Here is a 23,604-nt window from a genome sequence, read left to right on the forward strand (position 1 = left end):
CGGGTGCCTGGGAAAGTTTATTTTATTGACCCCGACTGCTTTTTGGGGTCCCCGGGGCAGGCCGTGCGCGCACCCCGCCCTTCGCCCGGCCGCCGTCGGCCGCACGGCGTCACCACGCGGGGCGCGCGGGCCGCCCGGTGCCGCGCGCGGGTGAGCAGGGTTTGGGCCTGGCCGCTTCGGGCTGACCGAGTTACAGGGCGGGCGGGCGAAGGGCCGCGCGCCCGCTGAGGGTCAGCCCCCTCGCAAACCTTTCCTGGGCGGGGAAGCTCGCAGCTCCTGGCGCAGCCCTGTTTGCTAGCGGGACCGTGCTCTTTCCTGCAGCCGCTGCTAACGTCCTCCTGTGCTGCGCCGGCACCAGGGAGGTACTTTTATCTACCAGGTAGATAATTTTTGGGGAGGCGTGTGTTGTCGCGGCAGCCCCGGTGCGCCTCGTTGGGGATGCTCAGCGGGAGAGGGGACCCTCCTCCTTGCACGTGGCTGAATTTGCGGGGCCTGGGTGCAAGCGGGGCTGTGGGGATGCCGGGGCCCGAGGGACGGGCAGTGCTAGCGAGGCAAAAACGTGCTTCTCCTTCAGGGGACGCGGCTGCGAGGGCACTGCCGGGGCCGGTCAAACGCAATAAATCCAGTGCTTCCTGCAGGGTGGCCCCCCAGCCCCGTGCCCTGGTCCCACACAGCCCGGTGGCATCCAGGTGGCTTCCCTCGGCCGCTGCCTGCAACGATTAGTAAAAGCATCCTCGTAAAATTGTCTGGCCTCCCTTGGTGTCACCATCTTGGAGACATAAAATTTCAAAACAGACTTTCCAGAGCGATTACACTGGATACAAGGAGGTAAATAACTGATGCTCCGCTGGGAGCTTCTAACTGCTTCCTCAGGTGTCAGTGCAGCTTTCAGCTAAAATACATTTCCACTTGGAAAGAAACTGCAAAATTTGGTGGGAGTAGTGGTGGTGGTGTACGTGGAACATGTGTGCATTGGAGCAGGTTTCTAAAGTAAGGAAATACTGTCATCCCTGATTATGTCTTTTTATATTTTATATTAAAAATATTTTTAATATAAAATATATAAATGGGTAATACATAGAAATAAAAATATATTATTTTTAATGGGTTTATATATATATATATATACACTATCCATATATTTATATGGAAAGTAAGCAAGTTGCATAATTTTCAGTCCTGGGCAGGAGACGGTATTAAATGTGTTTTCTCGAGGCTTTTGCTTCATCTGAAAACAATAAATTACATATAGATGATAACAGTATGCAAAGAAACCAACTGTAAAAAAAAAAGTGTTCTTGGATCCAACAAGTTAACAAAATGTCGATGTGTGGGATCTGATCTGTGGCAGAAAAAGGGCTCAAGGAACCATTTTGATCGCTGCCCTCGAGGTCCCCTGTGGACGGGTCCTGTGCCCGCTGCCGGCACGAGGACGGCAGGGTCGGGCATCCGCCTGGCACGGGTCGTGCGTCTGATCGACTCCTGGCTCCCAGCGCTGGTCCCGTCACCAGGGTCCCGTCACCGCGGTGGAGACCAGCCGCACCGCAGGGCACCGGAGCCAGCACACCCCAGAGAGGCCCCCTCGGGCTCAGCTGTGCCCGGAGCCCATTGCCCATCGCCCATCGCCCATCGCCCGTCGCCCATCGCCCATCGCCCGGGCGGTGATGCTGTGGTCACCCCGGGTGGTGCTGCCACACGGTGCCGAGCTCTGCTCCGGGCTCCAGGCTGCCTCTCCCCAGTTTCTTTTCCCTTTTCCTCCCGTGTCCCCTGTTCGGAGGAGCCGGGAGTTTGTCACAGACAGGGCTCGGCACGCCTCGAGCCAAAAACCTCTCTTTTTTTCCCTGCAAGTGGCATGAGATGTTTCAAAAGAAAGGTTAAAACCTTCCCTTGGGAAAGCATTTGAAGACTTGGGCCCTACAGTGGCTAAAAATATTGCTAATGGGGAAACCTATGAAAGCTGTCAGCTCCAATTAACATCTTCATTTCCAGGTAAAAAGAACTGAACATGCGTGACCTGAAAGTCAGGACCAAAGTTAATAGGGGCTTTGTTTTGCAAACCCCCAGCTCTCTGCCTAGACTCCACGATCCTTACTTAAAAAACAACCCTCTCTCCTCACTAGTGTCTTCTGTTTCACAGTAATCAAATAAAATTCAGAAAACAACAGGAGTTTTCACCTCTCTAATGAACTTTTACTGGATCTGGCAAGGTCAGTGCTCGGTGGAAGATTGGACGTGCCCTTTCCCTTGGCACGGATGGTCCTGGGCTTTGGGTGGCTGGCAGGAGCTACAGCTCTTCAGGCTGGACTTTTTTATTTTATTTTTCTGTACTCCTTGTCCCATAACCCCTAACTCCCCTGTTACCTTGAATTTTTCTGTCCTGCCTTGCCATATGGTGCAGGCAGAGGGAAACCTGGCAGCGGCAGGACTCTCCCACGCCTCCCCTGCACACCGCTTGCAAGCGGCTGATGCTGGAGGGTCCTTTTATGTCTCTGAGTTTTTTAGGAGATGAACATCTATCTTTCTTTGTAACACATGAAAGTTGGGGCAAGCATGAACAGCGTGATGTAGCCTCGGAGTGAACAAAAATAGTTGTCTCTTGGTGACAAATGTCTTTACCCTCCTACGTCCCATTTCATGGTCTGTAGAGACAACGTTGCCCTGGGCAGAGAGATGGGCCCGTCTGGACCGTTTGCCTTTTGATTCTTTTTTTTCCTATTTTTGTTCTTTATTCCCTGAAATACACTGCTGGACGTCCAGGGAAGGGAGCTGCGAAGACAAGTGCTGTGCTGTCGGCAGCTTGCCGGGCGTGCGGGCGCTGGCAGCTGGCAGCAGCCTGCCCCGGCGCAGGCAGCCTGCCGATGCTTTTCCCCCCCGGTTCCTCATCTGGACTGCTCAGATGGCCGGCTGGGCTGGGCTGAGCTTTCCTTTCCTCTACTAATTCAGTAATATTTTTTTCCCCTGAAAATTACTTGGAGGATAAGGCCTGCACAGCTGAATCGTGACCTTTTTCTTGTGCATCTCCTTTTCCCCTCCCTGGTTTCCCCTGGTTTTAATTGCCTGCCTGGCGGAGCAGCTCCTGCCCTGGGGCGAGGATGCTGCAGAGCGGTTCCCTTTGACAGGGAACAAAAATATCTCAGGGCCAAAAAAAAAGGCTTCCAGCAGCTCAGTGAGTAAATTATAGACATTTACTGGCTGTGGCAGTGAGGTCCATCACCAAAAAAAAAAACCCAAACCACAAAAACCTTATGATAAACAACGTTACCTATCTATGCGATGGTGTTAGCATTAAACCCCCCAGCTTCGGTGCATCCCACGTGTGCTGCAGGGAGAGACGGAGCAGTGGGGCACGAAGGCGGCGAGCAGGGTTTGGCCCCGTGCTGTGCGGGTCACAGCGGATATTGGCTTAACCGAGGTGTTCCTCCTGTTCTGGGGGGGGGTTCCCATCCCACCTCGCGCCAGCTGCTCCCTGCTGCTGCCAGGGAATGAGGGGGACGGCGGGGACAAACCTGCTGGGAGGTGCGTCTCCTTCTGGGCACGGCTGAGCCCAGCTGCCCCTCGGGCGGGCGGGCGGGGGGCTCGGCTGAGACGGCCGTCAAGAGAAGGGCCAGGGACGTGAGCAAAGGTGGATTTATGAACCGTGCAAGCTGCTGGCGTGTGATGGCACCTTAATTAATGGCACAAGCTGAGTGAAGCCTCAAGCAGTGCCAGTTTTCCTCCGGGAGAGGCTCGTTGCTGCCAGGGGCTCCTCCAGCCGGGGGACCCCGGGACAGGGCTGCCTCAGCACAGGGGCTGCCTCACGCCAGCACCAGGGCCTGCGTTGCTGTTGATTGCTCCTTGTCGGTACCCCGAAAGTCTCCCTGTCTTTTGTGGCCAAGGGCTTCCAGGCTTCCTGTGAAAACTGCCTTGATGGGGAGCAGTGGTCCATGGGCCAGCAGCCCTGTGCCTCTTTTGGTGCAGGGCTCTGCGGCACGGCCACCTAAAAAGGATGGTAAAGTCTTTTATTAGCTCCTTTTGTTTTGCAGGGCTGTGGTAACTGGGCTGGAAACTTTCATTCCTGGGTCCAAATTGTCAGAGACACTGCTGATCAGACGTGAAGCACAGATCTAACGAGAGAGTAATTCCTGCTGTGGCTTCTGCTCCTGAAACCGGTCAGCCTTGAAGGCCATGGAGCCGACGTGCAGGTGTCGTGAGAGAGAACCGAATCGCAGCTGGCACCGTGAATGTGAATCCCCTGGTGTCAGTCGGCGAGGGTGGAGCTTTTTTGGGCAGCTTGCCGAAAGAGCCGATAGTCCTCAGCAATGCCCGATTGCTGTCCCCAAATGAGGTCCCAGGTGCCACGCTCCTGCTGCATTGGCAAAATGTAGCTGTATTTGGTAATCTGCAACAGTCTAGTCCAGCTCTTGGGGTTACCATGGCAACTAGATATTTGCTCATTTATATTTCTTGAAAATTATGCCGGGCTGTTGATTGCATCGTTTGTGAAGCTCTTTGTCAGGGGCCCGACAGAGTTGTTTGTCCGGGCTGCATGGGAGTGACGGGCGCTGTTATCGAGCAGATTTCCGAACGGGAACTTTGCTGGAGTGTGGCGTGTGTTATAACTGCGTCCCTCCCGCAGACACCCCGTAACATAACCCCTGGCCTAGGAAGCGTGTGTTTGCTCTGCCTATCCTCTCTGACATCCATTGGTACTCGTGCAGTTGCTTGGGATAACGCAAAATCCGGGTGACCCACCGTGGGAGACCTTGCTAAGGAGGGGACAGGGGAAGGCTGGCAGGAGAAGCTTTCCTCTTCTGCCTCCGAGGCGTGCAGGGGACTCTCATAAAATATCCTCCTCTGGCAGCGCTCGGAAATCTGCCACGGGGTAGGAAGGCGAGGGGGTTTGATTTGAAGGTCATTTGAGGAATGGTGTGATCGGGAGAGGAGCGAGAGCAGTGCGGCTGGGGGGGCCCCGGGAGCAGCCCCCACCAGCCGTGACGGGAGGGCTGTGGTCCCGCTCCCGGGGGAATAACCACCATCTTCCGCTTCCAGAGTGCATGGAGACTTTGAGGTTTGGGAAAATGCCAGCTTAGATTAAATGCTTACTAATTTTTGGTATTGCAAAGCCGGCAATTGCTGCGGAGCACCGGGAAAGGGTGGTGCTGCAGGGTTGGCTTCAATTTTCAGAGGTAGCTGTAGAAGAGGATAGGAAAGGGTTCTTTTTATATTTTTTTTATACTGAAGACAAAATTAATTTGATTTGGATGGTGTTTAGACTGAATGGCCATGGGTTCCCGAAAGTCAATTGACCCACAGTCCAGCGGTGGTTTAAGAGCTCAGCGTTCGTTGTCAAGTATTTGTTTAACGGCGAAAATCCACTTGCCGCTAATTCCTCTTTTATCTTGTTGAGGTAATTAAATTAGGAGGCAGGACATTGTGGCAGGTCTGCAGATAGAAGTTGTTTTGTGCAACTTGTCCGCATGAGGACGTAACACCTTCGTGGGCTCCCGGTCTGCTCATCGGTGCTGGCACTGGTGCCCACGTGGAGCATGGGGGCTGCTGGACCTCATCTCCTCCATCACGGCCAGCCTCCTCCATCCTCCCACCACCGGCCAAGGGTTGCACCCAGCGGACACTGAACATGAAGGTCACAGGCAGAGGGAGGGAAAGGAAATGGCAGAAGTGAGGGTTAAAGCAATTAAATGTGGTATTTCATCCATGTGGAGGGCAAGCACGCGCCGGAAAGGGCCATGGCCTTTATTAATCTCCAAAGCATCACATGAAGTCATGGTCCCACGTAAAAGCTGAATGCAAATGACAAACGTATTCATCTAATATGGATAATTACCCTGGATTTAGCTGGGTTGTGAAAGTGATTATAATTTGATAATAGCAATAAGATTAACAGCTCTAATGAAATCTTAAATGCCAGCTTTGTAACCTGCCCTTTTTTCTGCAGTGACTCCGCCGAGCGACCTGCTGTAGCTGTCCAGGGGAGCTGCGTGTCGCTTTGCACGCGATCCCGCCGATGCCCCACGCGCACCTGGCCTGAGGGGTATTTTGGCATTATTTATTACCCTGCGCCCCAGAACCGCACAGGTAACACAGAGTGGCTCCCGCTCTGGCAGTAACGCAGGCAGGGCGCTGAAAATCCTTGCTCGGATTTGACGTTTTTGGGTGTATTCTGCGTCTACAGTACCTTCACTTAATTGCACGTTATCCGGCGCCCTGGGTGCTCCCTGCATTCGCAGCGATGTCCCTTGCGGGGACAACTGCCAGGGCAATAGCCATCGGCCTCCCAAAGCATCCTGGCGCTGGTGGATTTGGTCCCTTCAACCCTGGGTACCCCCAGGACGTGACTTTTGGGGAAGGACTGGTGAGTTTGTGGCTTTCGGTGGAGTGGGGTGAGGCAGCGGTGAAGGATGCTCGCCATTTCTTCCACTCCTGGTTTTAGCATACAACCATACAAGGCACAAAATGCCTGTCAGGGTGGGGTTTTTAACTTTAAAATGCCAGTGCTGACTCTCACTGCTCATATTATCCGGCAGCTACAGCCACCACATCCTCTCTCGCATTACTTTCTCTATTTTTCTGGTTTAAACTGAGCAAACCCCAAAAAAGCTGCTGTTTTGTTCAGACGGCTCAGTGCCGTGAATGACCCATTTTTCTTCTCGGATGAGTCACGGATCCTCCTCTGAAAGATCTCATTATTAATATGCCATTTGGGGGATATGTCTGAATTTTCCAGCAGTGGCAGCAGCCTCGTCTGTGCTCACTAAGGGAACCTACACAATTAATGGCATATGCCAAACGGCTCCACCCTAATGCAATGGATTTAGTATCTATGTATTTTTAAAGGATCTATTGCTTTTTTAATGGGCATTTTTAGATACAACATGCTTAAAGCTTTTTGCTTATTAGAAATTTATTGAAATTCTTCTCCTAAGCAGGGGAAGGGGATCCCTCCCCAGATGGTATGTCGTGCAAAAGAGAAGCAGAAGAGGATGGGGGGGGTGTGTATTTTTCATGTGCAGGACTGTCACGGAGTGGGGTGGCAGCTCAGGGGGAGAGCGACCATCACCCCTGCATCTGGGCTGCCAGGGCAGCACATCCCAAAGCCCTGCTCTTTGTCTTTCGCACAAACCTCGTTAAGCTGTTGGAGGAAACGAAGCCTTGAGACAGATGTCCCCTACAAGGAGGAAAGCAGAGTCCTAAGGGAAGAGAACAGAGTTGAGTTTATTTTTGGAAGAGGCCAAATGCACTGTCTGGGCTGTCTGAACCCCACCTCGGATGGAGGCAGTGTGCTCATTTGATAATGGTACCTTTATTTACAAGTTGAAATATGTTTTCTCTTACATTTGTGGAGCTCCTGCCTCCAAAACACCATGTGAAGTGTGACTTTAAACAACACCTTCCTAGTCTAGCAGATACGTTAATTCAAGGGTGCCGAATGCAAGTTGAAGGAGGATTATGCTCCTCCTGTTTTCCATTTGTTGGTTTCCACTGAGCTGCATTTTCAAAACTTGACTCCTCTAGAGCATCCCGCAAATGCTGTGTCTCCAGCAAGCCTTGTGAAAACATTTAACCATATATACATACACTTACATATATATTCATTATCGATACATGTTTAACCATATATAAATACACACATATATGTATTTACATATTGCATTACTATTATATCATAACCATTTTATGTATAAACACATGCACGCAACCGCTGCGTGTGCCACATCTCGCTCTCCCTTTCTCCCACCCCGTGCAGAGTAACCAGCACTAAGGTCTCACCCATGGACATTTCTTCTGCAGAAGAGCCCAATTACATCATTTTGAAGTTTCAAGTGACGTATTTTGTAAGATTTACACTAAAACCTAAATTCCAGGCTGATTATATACCCTAGGAAGTTGCAGTGTGTGTCGCCTCATTAGCCTGATTAGCTGGCTGAGCTGAAGGATGAGCTCTCTGTGCTCTGCTGAGAACGGCTTATAGAAAAAAGGCCCAATAGTCAATAAGGTTTTTGGCAGCACCCAGTATATTTACTGGTTTGGGGGTAATTCTGTTTATGGGGATTTGGGGATGAGCCAGGTGCTGGGATCGGCCCCATGGATAAGCGGCTATCTGTGCGGCTCAGCTCTGCTGGGAGACCGAGACGTCCTCCTGATTAGATTAGTTTTGCACACTGAGCTCTGCCTTCCCCCCCCGCCCCCTTAATCCCATGCCTATTATTGTGGATCTGCTGAAAATAACAGGTCTTTGCCGATTTTGGAGCTGGGCTTGTGCAGGGGCAGAGCCTGGCTTGTCTCAGCCCTCCCCGTGTCGCAGCCGAGCGTTTGGGAGTGCAGAGGTTCGATGCACGGGGAGGTGGTACATGGGAGCCAAGGGCCACACAATTTAAATTACTTTAACCTGTAGTTCAGCCACTCACTTTAGAAGCTCTTTAATTTTAAATGGAGGCTTTACACGTGTGCCTGTCTGCCCCAAGGCTCTCAACCTGTGCTTAAAGCCCCACCGATTTAGCGGGCAAACATCGATTTAGTGGATTTAGCGACGGTGCTTGCTCAGGCGCCCCGAAACGGCACCAAGCAGCTTGAGCCTGCGGGGGACTCTGACCCGTTTCCTGACCTGGGGCAGCTGCGGGATGGCGGTGTTACCTCCGAGCTGGGCAAGCGGCTTCTGAAGAAATAGGTGACAAGGGAGCCAGGCACAGAGCTCTGGGGGCCGGGGCAGCCGGCACCCGCCTGGGAGCGCGCTGGGGTCTGCGGCTTCGTCCCCGCTGAGGATGTGCCCCAGCCACGTCCTGGCTCAGCCCTTCGTTGCTTCTGGGAACACAAGGATCAGCTTTTTGGGGCAGCTCATGTTGGTCACTGGTCTCTTGTGTCCCCTGCAGCATGGTGAAGGTCTGCCCCATGCTCACCCATCCCAGGAAGCAAAGCAGAGGCGATCTCATGTGTAGCTTCATCAAACAGAAACCAATGTCGGATTTGATTGAAAGACGGGAAAGAGACTGAGAAATAAATTAACCTCTATGGCACTCATCGCCCTGGGAAAACCAGCACTGGGAGTTTGCATCTCTGGTGCCTCCTGGAGTCCCAGGCAGAGCTGCAGAGCTGGATAGCAGGCTTTACATCGTGTGCTTTGGGGATTGAATCTTGGCCTGATAAATCAGAAATCCAATCCGGGCAGTTTCTCTGGGCCTTGCTTGGGGCGAGAGCCGTGCAGGGTCAGGGCTGGCCGCTCGCGCGGCGGGGGGCTCGGCTGTCACAAGGCTGCGTCTCCTTGGAAAGGCTGCGGCTGTTGTAGGCTATTGTATTGCAAGTTATCATCATGCAGATAGTGCAGCACATCTCCGCTGCATCCCTGGCAATCGCTGGCATCAGTATGATTTCGGCTGCTTCTTGAATACGATTTTGAACGATCAGTGTGTGACTCCGCAATAAGAATGCTAATTAAGCGCCACTTCCACAACCGCACGGTTAAATTAGTTTCAGCCGTCACCGATGACTTACTGAGCATTTGTACTCCTGGATACTTTTTGTGATTTTCTTTAAATGATTTAGTCCCGAATCCAGCGTGGTTCCATTTAAATGGGATTTGCCCCAGCCTGATGGGCTCGTGCCGATGGGCTTGGGTGCTGCGGTGGTGGTGGTGACCTGGAGCCATGTGTGTTGCAATCGTGGTCCCCAGAAGAAGCCACTAAGATGTGTAACAAGGCTAGGTTGTTCTTGAATGGCTTCAAAACAAGAGGAGGAGAAGGCAGATGCAGTGATGTATTGATAATTCATCTGTCCCTGCCTGTGTCCTGGGCCAGGTTCTCATTTCTAGCATGCTGGAATGAACCTAGAACAACGCCGTTAATGACAGTGGAATTGCTTCTAGACTTACATTTGTGTGGTTGAAACTAAAATCTGTCTGTAGTTTGGGCTAAATCTGCCTGTCAGCATCTCAGGAGAAGGAGCCACCCAAATACTTTTTGCAAGGTGGAATCTGATCTCTTGTAATTTACCAAAAGATACACAGTTTGCCGTGAGTAATACTTCTGGCTTGGCTTCGCCATTAAAAAAATCAAACAGACTGAGTGTTAGTAGTGCAGGTCACACGAGTGAGACAGCAGGAGGGTGGGATGCCGGGACGGAGAGCAGCCGAGGTAGCGTTCCTGGGGTCCACGTGTCTCCTCCAGGCACAGAGGGATGCAGGAGTCCACCTGCAGCCACGTGCCGACTTTGTTACCAGACGGGCGTCTTGCCGCACTCCCTGGTTTGGCGCATGCTGTCTCTCCCTCTCTCCATCCTGGATTTCTAAAAAAGCATTGCCATATGTTGCACGAGCTATAGGCCCTAGGGGATGAATCATGGCTCCCAGCGCTGAAATGAGGCCGTCTCCAGCTTGGGTCTTGTTGTCGTCAATAATACACAACCGTTTAGGGTGACGATGTGGCGGTCGGACCGGTGCCGTGGGACTGGGGTCAGGCCGGGAGGGTAACCCCAAAAGAGCGGGGTTGGACTCAGAGCATCCCTGGTCCTGTGCAAAGTCTGGTCCAACGGCAGTCGAAATCCCATGGGCTTTGCTGGGGTTTGAGCCAGACCGCAGGGCTGGGGGTGTTCCTCAGCTGGGTGGAAATCCGGCGACTGCTCCTGTTTCATGGGTTATCATAGTTTGGGAGAGAAATCCCACTTGGGCAGCAAGTTCGCCTCTATACAAGCCTCAGCTTTCAAAACTTCGCCAAGCCTTTTGATGCAAAGCTGATTCTGAAATGTCCTAATCCAGGGCTATGTGGATTATGGCAGTTTTGACGAAATCTACTTCCCCTCCCTGGTCTCCGTGGGTCTGAGAAACCAAGTGTGGAAGTTGGTGCTAAAGCTGACCCTGAATTTCACCCCAAATGTGATGTGTTTCTGTATGTTTGTTTGTGGGGGTTTTTTTGTTCTTTTTTTAAAGTAAAGGGTGGGTTGGTTGTTTTTTTCCTATTATCGCCTCCAACCAGCCCTGCAGGGCCAGGAAAAAAGACAGGGCTGATTTACTTTCCAGTTCCTTTGCCATCATCCAAATTGTTATGTGATCTGAATTTGGCCCAGTGGCCTCTTTTTGCTAAGTGAAGGCTCCAAGATAAGATAAAATAAGACACTATAGCTGGACGCTATGAAGAGGAGACGCGGGCAGGGCTGCGGCAGGTACCTGCCCTGCGCTTGCCAGCCTGCGCAGCGCTGTCTTGGCAGCGAGGTGCAGAAAGCTGATTTACAGCAAGGACTTCCCAAGCGGTAGGAATGGTAATGGCTCACCATTTATTAGCATTTTCTTCCTTTCATACAAGGGTTAGTAGTTGCTGGTGAGGGACTAGTTTTCTGGCTGGAGTAAAACAAATAGGAGTGCTTTGGATAAGATGCCCCAGGTGAGAAACTGCAGCCAGAGGTACAAAGAAACCAGGAGCTGCAGCAGAGCAGGGATGGGGAAAAACCTAAAAATAATACCTGGCCAGGATCTTTCCAGAAGAGAGAGGTAAGTACACGCAAAATAAAAAGAATCGGTCATTCTGCATGGGGAAATGCCCAGAGTGAAAAATCCCTGTGAGACAGGGAGTACTGGCGAGCAAGCCCAGAAGGATGCAGTACAATTGTCAATGTGGAATTGGTGATTGAAGAACAAAAGCAGTTTCCTCTCTAGTTCTCTGAATTGCCCTTGCAGTGATTTATTTCAGTTAAATGGTTTGTCCCTGCTAGCTGATTTGGGGAACTGGGTTCTCTGCTAATGACAGATTTTTCATGGAGCCAAATTCTGCACTGATTTACTTCGTGCCCATTCACTGACTTCCCGGGCAATGCCCAGGGTGTAAGACAGCACAGCTCCCATATGCCAGACTGAGAAAGATCCCTGTTTTCATCATACAATGCCTTCTGCAATACTAAATAAGTAGTGTAAAAAAAAAAGCCTAAAATCACTGTTATTAAGCCATGACTGCTGCTGGCCTCTGCCTTTTCTTGAAGGTTATTGATTGCCACCATGGATAACAATTTTGCCTGCTTGGGCTTTCTTTCTCCCCAGGCAGCTGAGTTCCCAGGGAGCCTGTAATTATCCATGGTGCCCTCGTGCCCAGGGCATGGTGCTCATCAGCTGGGGTGAAGCGTGGGGTGTCCCGGGGAGGACGCGATGGCTCCTGCAACGGCTGGCTTGCCCGGTGCCGCTTGCCTCCCCGCGGAGAGCTGCTCTGCAAAGCCTGAAACACTGCTCGATGCCTGGGGTTGCAGCAATGCTGCTCTGTGATCCGAGGGAGGCAGTTACCATTACTTACAAACATCCTGCGGAGATTAGATCTGTTGGTCCTTTTTCCTAGGAAAGCAGCTCAGCTCTCTGCTTTGTTTGAACACTTCAGCGCAAGCTGGGCATCGGAGGAGCCCGTAGGATGACTTACGGACGGGTACTGCGATAATGCTCACTCTACTCCTTGCAGCACATCTGCAGATCCACAAACAATATTGCACTCTTGTTTTCCTATTCTGCTCATTTTGAATATGTAATTCCCAAACGGCTCTGGGTGTTTGGTTTTTCCATTAACCCAGACAAGGCATCCTCGAGTACCACCAGAAACCAAATGAAACGCCTGCCAGTGTAAGCAAATCTAGGAGACGTTATGCTCTGCGTTTTGCAAGAGGGACGATAAAGATCCTATTTCCATGGCAGGTCGCTGTAACGTTTGTTGCTGCTCGGCCCCTAGCAATGCTGCTGAGGTCGCACCAGGGCTGCGGGCCAAATTCAGCCTGGGTGGAAGCGCCGGGCCCTCCTTGGCTTTGCAGAGGGTAAGGCAGTGCCTGCTGCATCCTTGTCTATCCTGCCAGTGCTGGACCAGTGCAGAGACTTTTAAGGAAGCCCAAAAATCAGTGGGGCTGAGATATTTCACACGCTGCCAAAAGCAGCTTCCAGGTGTCACAGAGACTGCCCCGCTGCTGGAGATGTCTTTCTTCCCGGGCTGGCGGGTCCTCCGCATGGCACTGGGGTTGCCCCAGGGCTACCCCGAGGTTACCCCACGGTGAGGCTTGCGCAGCTGGCGCAGGGATGACCTGGCTATGCATCCCTGCGGGCTCCAGCTGGGCAACCTCGAAGGGGAGCGTCGGCTCTGCTCGTCCCGAGGGGGACAGCAGCACCCGCAGGGACGGTGCACAGACGCTGGCCCCTGGGCAATGTCCAGCCCCGGGAGCTGCTCGGGCAGCACAGAAAATACCAAGAACAAGGAGGGGAAAGGATGTGACTGCATGGGAGCTGCAGACAGGGCGTCCGCCCCCATGGCCCGGGAGCACTGTAACGGAAATTCATCGCATCTGCGGGAAATCAAGGAGAAAACACTAAACCAAGCGTGCTCAGCATGTTTTCTGTCAGTTTTTATTCACAGTTGGTCCAAATCCCGGACTCCTTGTTTTGTAAAGCCTGGGTCTGGGCTTTTAGCACGCCTTGCTCTGGGTACCTGTGCCGGAGAGAGGCAGCTGGAGCAGTAATGTCCTCACGGAGCAGAGGACAGAAAGTAGTTGGGCTTAATGAGCAGCTGGCACATGGCAGGTTTTCCACGCTAAGGAAAACGTTTGATGCATTTTCTTTAAGTAAAGAGCCCCGAGGAAACGTTTCCCGTTGAAGCTGGCTCCCGCGGGCTGCCGGAGGAGGCGGGTGCCCTGCAGGAAGGTGCTGCCAGCTCGGGCCCCCCTCCCGTGACAGGCGAGGAGGCTGCGGCATGGCGGCGTTTGCAGGTGAGGCCACCTTGCTGCTTCTAATGAATGCTGTCACTAATTAATTCTGTCCCTAATTCTCTGCCCAGATTTCCTGTATTGGTGGCAGTGGGCTGTCTGCTGTGGAAACCCGAGCCAGAGGCTCCCCGAGGTGATGGAGTGGAGCTGTGGGTCCTGCCGAAACCCACTGGTGAAGGAGCACCTCTGGTTGGTGCTACCACCTGAGCAGGCATAGCTCGCCTCAGAGTCTCTTCTGCATAAAAATTTGTTACAATTAGAAATTATTTTCCCTTCCCAGCTCTCAGAGTGACACCTTTCACTGTTAGAATCATAGAATTGTTTAGGTTGGAAAAGACCTTTAAGATCATCAAGTCCAACCACTAACCTAGCACTGCCAAGTCCACCACTACACCATGTCCCTAAGCACCTCATCCAAACGTCTTTTAAACACCTCCAGGGATGGGGACTCAACCACTTCCCTGGGCAGCCTGTTCCAATGCTTGACAACCCTTTGGTGAAGTAAAATTTCCTAATATCCAGTCTAAACCTCCCCTGGCGCAACTTGAGGCCATTTCCTCTCGTCCTATGGCTTGTTACCTGGGAGAAGAGACCGACCCCCACCTGGCTACACCCTCCTTTCAGGTAGCTGTAGAGAGCAATAAGGTCTCCCCTCAGCCTCCTCTTCTCCAGGCTGAACGACCCCAGGTCCCTCAGCCGCTCTTGTTGCTACTTCTGATGTGACAGCGTTAAGCAGAGAGGGCTCAGGTCACGCTCATGTTTCACACTAAATCCACCCGCGGTCATGGGCAACAGTGAGCGGGGATAAAGGCTCTGTCCCTCTCCACAAGCAGTGACCGAGGCCGCTGCCCCGCTGTGCAGCTCCTGGAAGATCATCGCTTCAGGCCAGGAGTGCCCAAAGGTGGGACTCCCAGAAGCATTCTGGAAGGGGGTTTATGCCCCTTAAGTCAAAATCCAAGTGATGTTTTAACCAAAACACTGGGAATTGGGGCAGGGTTGTGGTTGGGAGGCAGGGTGTGCATGAGGGATTTGGCTGGAAGTGCTCGGGGCAGGTGAGGTTGGAGCCCCGCGGCTGCCTCGCTCGATGGCATGGCAAACACTGGCCAGGGCCCTGTGGGAAGGAGAAACTCAGCACGGAGCTGGGCACAAGGCTGCGGTGGGAGCCCCGTTAGAGCCGGCGGTGCAGCATTTCGTCCCCCCGTTTCCGCCTGCCCTGGATGCGGCATTGCATGTTGGGCTCATCACGCCCAGAGAAATGAAGCTTTTTGTCCTTAATGTGGCACGATTTGACTTGTGGAGCTGGGATAGCTTCCCTGCCGCCGGCTCTCTGGATCTGCTGGACGGGCCCCTGGGGGGCTGGAAACACTCAGCCCTGACTTTGACCTTAATGCACCGAAGATGTGATTATCCTAACGCAGCTCGGCTCCTGTTGCGCCATTACGCCCCGTTGCCGATGGGCTTCTTGATACAAAGTGGCTTCCTCTGGGTGCAGACACCCACGTCACCCACGGTAGGGAGGGACTGTCACCTCCAGCTTTTCCCCACATGCAAATGCCATGATCTGCTCTGCAAATCTGAATTTTCCTGCAGCTCTCCATCCCTCTGAGTTCCTTCTGTTTTCATAGGGATTATAAAGCAAATCTTTGCATCAGACTTGTTGAAAGCAAACCTCAGGTTCTTCTGTTTGCAAAGCGCCGGGAACGAAGGAGGGATGGCTGCGATCCCAGGCAGTGGCAGCGGGATCCCACGGGAACCGAGCCTTCGCAGGGGCCGGTGGGCGGTGGGTCAATGCACAGCGGGCTCCTGGGGGTGCACAGAAACCAGCTCAGCAAAGTCAGACACGAAATAGGTGCAGAGTAGGGAAAAAAAAAAGGAAGTGGATGGAATCACATGGTGGATTTCTCATCTTGGGAAAGGCAAAAATCAAGACTGAACGTTTTCTCTGAGTTTCTCTGCTCGAGCTCTGCCGGCGCACTTGAACTAGAAGAGGGCGTGCACCAGGGGCAGCTGGGAGCTGCGCCGCGCGGGGTGGCAGGGGAAGGAAGAGTCATTCCAGACGCAAAATTTGGCAAAGGATGCTATTAACTTATTTTTTTTCCTCCCCCAAACAACACTCAGAAGATGAAGAGCAAGTCCTTTCACTGACACCTGGCAAGCGCCTGGATGGACGGCCCGGCATCCGCCCAGTGCTGATGGGGATGAGCAGGCGTGCGTGAAGCGATCGCGGCCGTTTCTTCCGCGCGTGGCAATGGTTGGCAGGGGCAAGGCCAGGGCCGTACGCAGGCAGCAGCAGCGTCCCTGGCCTGGACGGTGCCACCGTCCCTGGCACCGTCACAAGCTGCGTGGCCGCCGCTGCAGCCGCACGCCGTTAGCCGGGCTGTGTGCTACAGCGGATGGGGCAGGACAAGGTCCCTGCCATGTGCACCGCGACGGGCTGAGTTACGCACGTTTGTATGCGTTTGTAGGGAGAGAGGGAGCTTTTGCAGCAGCACATATGTGAGAGAGTGCTGCCATCTTTTGGCTATGCAAATCAGGAGCGGTATAGAGGAGTTATAGAGGGGTCCTACGGCAACTTGCATTGGCTAGGAAAATGTTGCGTGTGCACTACTTTAGGTTGTTCTGTGTATTTTTACCATTATTCCTATTACCATGAATTATTCCTGTTACTGTGTGACGTGACCCTGGGCGCAAGGGGAGAGCCCTGACCTACACTCGGCACTGGCCGAGGGGACGCCGTGGTGGCTCCCGACAGCCCAAGCCAAGCATCCAAGCAAGCGTACTGTGCTGCAGGACACCAGCATCCCTCTCTTCCAAACCAAATGCTTGATCAAGTACCTATTTTTAGTGTTTCAATCCAACACAGATAACGATTTTCTGTAAATTTGAGAATTAATTATTGAATGATGGAAAGTCTCAGGCTTATCTATTTGCTTCAGTGGCACACTGCAGTATCTGGAGCCATGTAATTAGCACTTTCCTGGGTTTAAAAATTGAGTTTACAGTCAGCAAACAAGTGAGCACTCTATTTTATATACAGTATTTACTCTGTGTGTGTTGCCCAGGACTGAATGGTAAATACTACCGCTAAGCACAACAGGTTCCAGAAATGAACTTTAGAAAATAGAATATCTGGTCCATCTCTGGTGAGCACCATCCAGAGCTAAGCATGACTCACTCCATCCGTCCATCCATCCATCCATCCATCCATCCATCCATCACCACAAAATCCACCAGTGTGATTTCTCTCAAAGAAAATGGGTTATGCTTTAACAGCTCCAGGGCACCATCAGCCGTAGAGCTTATTCATTGGTACAGCAGCCTTTCTTTTTCATTTGTGGGAGTCCAAACAGCTCATCTGTGGTCCTTTGCCTTTGAAAAGGAAAAGAAAATGGAAATTATTGGAAAGATAGAAGGGAATACTCGTGGCTGCTGCGGCTGGATGTAGGAAACGCGACCTGACGGCTCGCTTCCCACGCCGGGCTGGAGCCGAGCTGCCACCCACACTGCAGTGGCATGTTTTGAACCCCACTGAGGTTTGTGCTGTGTGATCCCTTCCCCGGCCGGGAAGCACCGGCCATTGGCGCTTGGTTCGGCTCCATTGCAGCCGCGGTCCCGCCCGATGGTTTGGCTGCAGCTGCGCGATGCTGGGCTGAAATACGGGCCCAGGGGCTCAGCCTGATTCAAACATCTCTTGTGGGCTGAATGCTTTTGGGACGACGGCCCTGTGAAAATAGCCCTGAAAAGCTATCGTCAGCATTTGCTCTATAGGTCACTCCTATCCTTCCCGTGGCGATAAAGCCAATATTTGAGCGGCCTGGAAAAAAGAAAGAAAAATTGCCTGGGGAGATGAGAGGGTCAAACTGTGCCAGGTATTTTGTTGAAGCAGATGTGATCCATTTGAATGTGACATATCTGGCAGTGACATAAACTGCTTTCCCAAATACAAGGCTGTCAATATATCACTTTTCCAATATAGAGAAATAAATTTCAGTGGCGCTGCACTGAAAGAAGGTGAGGGGGTGGGGGGATGGGGACCTGCTCTGAGCTAATAGCCCTCGCTGAGAATATGAATGTTGAACTGTGCATTTCAGGCTGTTTTTCTTGCCTCTGCCCAAATCAACAGCGGTGAGTCATCACGGCAGACGGTATCGGCTGCCATGGCGTTCGCAGCGGTTCATAGCGCAGGCTGCCGAAACCCGCTACTTTCCTCTGCTGCTGACAGGAGCGGGACTCTGATCCTGGCCATTCTCGGCACCAAAACGATGATCGCTCAACAGAAACGTGCTTTCAGGAGCCAGAGACCCTACGTTTTATTTTCAGTACCAAAAGAAGCGGTGCTGTGCTCCCGCGCTGGGATGGGAGACTGCGAAAGATCGGGCAGAGTCCATCCCCACGGGTGCTGGGGAAGAGGAGCCGTGGGACGGGCGGCCCAGCGCTCCTGCCTGGCAAATCCCACGGACACAGCCCCCCGAGGGTCTGAGTGTCCTGGTGCCGTTGCGATAGCGATACGGGAACTCTGCAAGAGGTAGACAAGCAAAGGTCTGGTTTTAGCCTCCTTCTCCCCACTTGCCCTTTGGCCACCCCTATGCCACCACGGCTGCTGCCAGAGCATCCCTGCAGATGCAAGCCCAGTGTTTCCCCTACCCTACCCCATCTCAGCAAGGAATAAAGCGAAGGGGAGCCAGGGCCAGCTGGGCCATGCCGCAGCACCCTTTTGGTCCCTGCAGCTCAGTGCCTGCCTCATGGAGACCAGGGTGTTGGGTGGGGAAAGGGCAGTTTGGCACTTTGGTCAGGACACCTTGGTCAGTACGAATTCGAGATACCTCCAGGGCATGTCCCCAGACCCGTGACTGGGGCTCCCCGCATGCACCCGCTTGCACAGAGCCAGTGCAAGGTTGGTGGGGTCCAACTTCTTCCCCATGTGGAGAGGCGGGGTGGGGGTCAGTGGCCGGGGCTCCCCATGGCCCTGCGGGTAGGAGGCACTGCTCAGCACCTCCCCTGCCAAATCCACCACTGCCCACCCCAAAACCTCCTGGCTGGTGGCTCCAGGAGGGCCAGCGTGGTGCTCAGCAGGGGAGAGCAGGATCCTGGGGCAGTGCCAGGGCTGCACGGGCCCTGCAAGCCCTCTTCCTCCAGGACCACACGTGCACGCTGCCGGGGACTGGGGAACACCTGGATTTCTCTGGGAAAGCTGCAGGACGTGGATGTTGCTGAGCAGCTTTTGCTGAACAGCCTGACATGATTGAGAAGGAAAGCCTCAGCATTTGTAGTTGTTTTCCAGGATTGACCAGCACAGCTTAGCAAAAGGTCAGTCCGTGGCTGGAGCCGACCGATAGTCCCCATGGGTGCAAGTACCTACCCACAGCACCAGCAAAAATAGCAAATGATGAAACAGCTAGCAGCACCTGGGAGGATTTAGTTCAGTTTGCTACAGAGGGAAGTATTTCGGTAGCTTTTCAAGGTCAAGAGAGATGCCCTTTTGCCTCAGAAGTCCTTGTCGCTGCAGCTCCTCTCTGCCTCTTGCTTGGGAATGGAAATGTGGTTGAATTTAAAGGAGCAGAGCTGGAAGCTGCTGCTTTGGCGCAGCCTGGGCTTTGCCCTGCGAAAGCTCCAGCTGCTCCGCTCAGGCTTTGGGGAGAAGACAACCTCCTCCGCTGCCCAGGCGGCTCCCTGCGCAGAAAGCAATGGGATGGGGCAAGCGTGAGCCTGCATAATCATGGCTATTAACGCCGCCGGCCCGGCCAGTCTCCGAAGGCATTCTCCCCTGAACACCAACCTCACAGACATTAATCAACCAGCCAGGCAGATTAGATGAACCGGATTTCTGCATCCAAAGCTGATGCTGATATCCACTGATTGGAAATGACTCCAGAGCCCAGGCAGTTAAATAGGAAGGCGTTTCCTATTCCCGCACAAGCGTTTCTCAAGGAGATAAGGATTCATAGTAAGAGAAGGCAGAGGAGACGTGGAGCAAGGCTGAATTAACAAGGAGTTTGGTATGCTTTTGGTCTGATCGTTACTACAGCCTCAGGAATTTGCTGATTAGCTGTGTGGGACAACTAATTATCTTGTCAGCCAGTAAGTCAAATAGTAATTCAGTTTAAGCACACTTTTTTTTTTTGCTATTTGGAAGCATATGTGGCACTTTGGGTGTCGGTGCGCGGCTGCGGTGCTGCGCGGGCTGCAGCTCATCGATGCCCCGGCTCTGTGGGGAGGTGGCTCCCACCCGCCCCGGCTCTGGGGTGACACTGCACACAGCCTCACTCGCCGCTGCAGCAAAGCAAAGCAAGACAAAATGTTTGGATTTGAGGTTTTTTGTTTGTCTGGGGTTTTTTTTTTTGCATCCCACAGGACCCTGAATCACATTTCAAGGATGGGGCCAAAAGACAAGCCCAGAGTGGATGGGAGCTTTCAGCCTGCCAAAGGGGGTAGTGGTCCACAAGGGCCAGAGCCAGGGGAAAACAAAAGCCTGAATGTTTTTAACGAGCCATGGGTCTGAGTCAGCAGTACAGGAACTTTTGCATCAAGCAGGTGCCCTGGTTACCCCAGGCCCTAATTTCCTCGTCTTGTACACTTCCCATGTGAGTAACCAGAGCTGCGTGCACTGGATGGGGCAGAAATTAATAGCTGGAAAAGGCATTTTTTTTCCCACCTAGTTGGTGAACATTTTAGTCTGTGGGCTTAACCCTGCTCTGAGTGATACCAGAGTAAATCTGAAGTTCATTTAATTTATTAGAGATACCCCAGGTGTACTAAAATGCAGAATTCATCCCTGCATCTGATGAGGGATCCACATCCTGGGCAGGAGTAGGAAACCCAGGATCAATGCTGCATTGTCCCCATCAGTGTAAGAGTTATCTCCCCCGCCTCCACCGAGCCAAGGGAGAGGGGGACCAGGGCATGACTTACATCATTAATGAGCTGAGTCCTAATGAGGCTAATCACCAGCTAATTAAAGTCTTCCTATTAGATATCCTGCGCTAGTTTGCCCTAACATACAGCATGGGGAGTTCTTAGCCGAAGAAGCTGAAACAATTTCTTTGGAATGCATTCCAAAATTAATTTAATATATGATGTCTGCTGGGACTGGGTGAGTCAGAGCACTGTGATGGGACTGTGAATGTGCTGCAATTTATTTGTACTGAAGTTTAAATAAGATTGATGGAGCCATAAAAGCATTATTGAAGAGACTTCATGGTGGGGCCTAGGGGGGGAAATAAAACACAGCAACAGGCTCTTGGTTTTTAGCACCCTCCCACCTCACTGTAAGGGAGTTATGGCGGTCAGTCTTCTTCATCGGATGGGTTTGGGTTCGCAGAGAGCTGTGGATAGCTGTAGGCTGGGGTGGATGCCTGGGACTTGCAAGAGTTGCCAAAGCTCTGCAAGGAGATTTCCCAGGAGATGAGAGATGGCCTGTGGAGCCGTATCTGGTAGGAGTTTGAGGTCAACCTGAATTTTCTGGTTTAGATTTGAGGTTTTGTCAGAATCGGCTTTGGGGAAGAAAGCTTGCAAACCTGGTGAGGTTTGCACGGTGGGGATAACTTGGTGGGGACATGGAGGTCCCAGCTGACTTGAGCTGCAGCTCATGAACAGCTGAGATCCTCAGACTTGCCCTTTTCAACTGCAAATTCATATTCAGTTGCCTCCTAATGCCTTTTATTAGCAAACACACCAAGCACTGGTCCCAGGGGTATTCCCTTCCCTTTCACCCACTGAGGACCTGAACTTGCCCCAGTGGTTGAAGGGTAAAAATGTTCTGGTCCAAAGGATGCAGGCAAAAGGCTGGATGTGGCCAACTCACTGCTCCCGTGAGCCATTTTTTTAAAACATCCCACGACTGGAGAGCTCAAATCTCTTCCTGTATTCCTTGAAACAGTGATAGGAAGGTAAATCAGAAGCAGCCCTTTGGCTGCCTGGGATGAGTCAGGGCTGTGGCAGGGAAAGGTGGTTTGGAACAGAAACCAGAAAATCCAGAACTGCTGAAGGTTTTGCTGAGAGTTACTTGTGCTCAGACAGTTCAGAGGTGGCTTGGGATGCCGTAATACCTCTTGGAAAAGAGCATTCACGCTCCTACAGGAGAAACCAAACTCTGTTGCTGGCTGCGGTGCCTGGGAGAGTCTTTGCAGCAGCAGGCGACCGCAGTTAGGAAGGGAGATGCCTCGAGGGTCCGGGCACCTCGTGCTGAATCTGAGGCTGTCCCTCCACATCCCTCTTTCTCCAGGGCAGCTGAAGCTGGTTCCCCCTCCCCACCCCACTCCTCCTCAGCGATGCCGGTGCCTCTGCCTGCGGGGCTGTGCAACGAACCCCACCAGCAAACCCTGCCAGGCTGGAAACCAGAGATGCCCATCTGCCACAAACGCTTTTGGAAGCAGAGCAAAAGAAATTGGATGGATGTTATGATAAAACTACAAAAGATTATTGGCTTTGGTTTGCTTTTCAAAGATTAAGAAGCTCTTTCAAGTGTCTTGGGCTTCATTTATCACCTAGATATAGACCAGCACAGGCAAGTACATTTATAGTGAAAGATATCTCTAAAGGTCTTTCTTTATACTTCACAGCTGTGAGGTATCAAACCCTCAGCTTTTTAATGATAATTCAGTCAAAGTAAGCCCTAAAGAGGAGCAGCAAGTAGATGTGGAGCTGTGGCAGTCTGCAGCCACAGGCTGGGCATCCGTGGGCCCTGGGCAGCTCTGCTTTCCCAGTGCTTGTCACGCTGTCACATCGCTGGCATGCTTCAGCGGCAGGGCTGGCCTGGGAAGGGTAACAAAAAGCCTTATGGAAAGTGTTTACAGGCATCCTATTTGGGCTGAACCCTCTCCATTTGGGTTTTTAGAAAGGTTTAGTGGCGGCTGCTGCTGCCTTGAGGTTTTTAATGCTGCATGTGTGCAGCTGACACGTACAATATTTCTTGCTTGGAAATCTCTTTCCAAATGGCGCTGAGACCTCGGCTTCAGGGCAAGAGCAAGAAAGACCCAGGACACACCAGGATTTCCAGCCGGGATATTTCTATCATTGCTGGATAAAAAGCACTGAAGCAGAATCCTCCTGAGTAATACAGAGTCTCCCTTTGCAACTGGGCGTGTGAGTCATCGATATATTGACACATACTCATTTTAGTAAAATCTGGTATTTGTTTCACCAGTAGTGTTGATGTACAAAAGGCATTGAAATTAAGTGCTGCATGCTAAAGATCAATTAGTTTTTACTCCCACTGAAAACGACATTGGTATTTGGAAGACATATGCGCACCCACGTCCCTGCTTACGCTCGCTGGGAAATTTATGGTCCTCTCCCCAGCTGCAGAGAGGCCATTTCCTCTGCAGTGAACTTGAAACTTTGGTTTCTAGCTCTGCTTTTTCTCCATTTGAGTATGTTTTCATGTGCAGGAAGGAAAGTTCTGGAAAGAGCGAATGGGTCGGTGCTGGCCGGGAGAGGCTGGGAGCCGCCTGCTGCTCTTCAGACCTCACTCCCTTCTCCTGGGGCTTATTTTGGGTAACCAAAGGAGCCGATTCACATGATGTGTGTGGGCTGCAGGTGCAAACACATCACCTGCCGTGAGAGCTGCACCCCCGGGGTCGTTAACAGCAGCTTAAGGGGAGGAGGGCAGGGAGAAGGGGAAGCACTGTTACAGGTCCCTCCATGGAAGTGCTGCAAGATCTGGTGCAGATGCTTGCCAGGGAGGTACTGAGGTCTTTATTCTGCTCTACCAGAAGAAGAGATGAGGCAGGAGTAAACCATGGTACAGGTGCTTGCCTGGGTTACTGGGGGCACCGGGCTAAGCTTGTCCTGGTCCTTGCAGGTGTCCTTATGCAGCTGGCGTGGGGCCCCGATTGCTGGGGTGCTCCTCTGCCTCCACTGGTTTGAACAGGGAGGGGTATAATGCTGTTCTCTACTTAAGCA

Source organism: Mycteria americana, chromosome 12 (assembly GCF_035582795.1).
Source record: "Mycteria americana isolate JAX WOST 10 ecotype Jacksonville Zoo and Gardens chromosome 12, USCA_MyAme_1.0, whole genome shotgun sequence".
Taxonomy (NCBI): Eukaryota; Metazoa; Chordata; class Aves; order Ciconiiformes; family Ciconiidae; genus Mycteria; species Mycteria americana.